The sequence below is a fragment of the Mastomys coucha genome, unplaced genomic scaffold (genome assembly GCF_008632895.1).
Source record: "Mastomys coucha isolate ucsf_1 unplaced genomic scaffold, UCSF_Mcou_1 pScaffold12, whole genome shotgun sequence".
Lineage (NCBI taxonomy): Eukaryota > Metazoa > Chordata > Mammalia > Rodentia > Muridae > Mastomys > Mastomys coucha.
Window position 1 is genome coordinate 91,594,604 of NW_022196894.1, and position 1,162 is coordinate 91,595,765.

Here is a 1,162-nt window from a genome sequence, read left to right on the forward strand (position 1 = left end):
AAAAAATCAGTCGCTCCTATTACTTTGCCAATGCAGGTCTGAGTTTTACCCAGGACACTAGAGGTTATTTTAGAGACACTTGCACATCTCTGCTTCCTGAGGCACATTCACAGTGCTCTTATGGAACCAACCTGGGTGTCCGTCAACAGAGGGATGGGTAGGGGAATACACACAACGTACTTTTTCAAATATAAAGTTTTGTCATTTACAGGGAAATGGGTGTAACTGGAGATAACCCTTATTAAGCAGCAAATTAAGCCTCAGAAAGACAAACACTACATGCCTTTTCACATTTATGGTTCTAAGATTTAGTGGAGATGCATGGGGAGCAATGAAGTTAAACCAGGGGAAGAGAGGGATCTAATGGAAGAGAGACAAGACAAGCATGATATGAGGGAAACATAATATACATGTAATTGGGATTAATATAAAATTTTAATGAAAATTTAAACAAAAAAATTACATGTGGATGCCCCCTAAAGTACTCTACAGGGGCGGCCCTGTCCTGAAAGCCATTCTGACCCGCAGTGATAGTGCTGGCTTTTCAGTACCAGGGTGTGTAAACCTATAATGACTTTAAAATACTGTCTATCATTTATGTAAAATCTAGCCACAAGTTAGCCAGCAGGCTTTCCTTCATTTGAGCGGTGAGTGGCCACCAGGTCCCCACTTCTTCCTTATAGCTAATTCTGTACTAGCTGTAAAGACTCACTTCATTTGCAGAGATATGTTATGAACTCTAGGAGGAGAAAGAAGCTTAGGCCAGTGCCCATTTCTTGAAGCAATGTAGAAAGCTGAGAGCTCCGAAAGTAAAGAACAGAAAGGCCAGGCTTCACTGCAATGCCAACTGAATGATTCTTGGCTACCAGGTGGGCAGATGCCACCTGCAGCTCTAAAGTCTGTTGTGGTGAGCATTTCCTTTCCAGGTCAGCTGACCACGATCATCTTTTTGTTCTCTAAGATCTGGACTCACCATTCTTCCTTGTTCTAACTGTCTATTAATATGTTCCACACCCTATACAAACTATCTAGTTTCTCTTGAGGTAAGCTGTTATAAAACTGAGTCCATGCACGGTGCAAGCAAGTATACCATCACTGGTTAAACACTCAGCCACTGAGATTAGCCACTCAGAAGATTGACACTGAGAGACTAAGCTGTCTT

At 41.9% G+C, this 1,162-nt stretch overlaps 1 protein-coding gene across 8 annotated transcripts in view; it reads right to left on the bottom strand.

Moving 5' to 3' along the window:
* Nucleotides 1–1,162, bottom strand: part of Setd4 (SET domain containing 4) — a 78,524-nt gene that overhangs the window by 73,081 nt on the left and 4,281 nt on the right. The window lies entirely within an intron of this gene.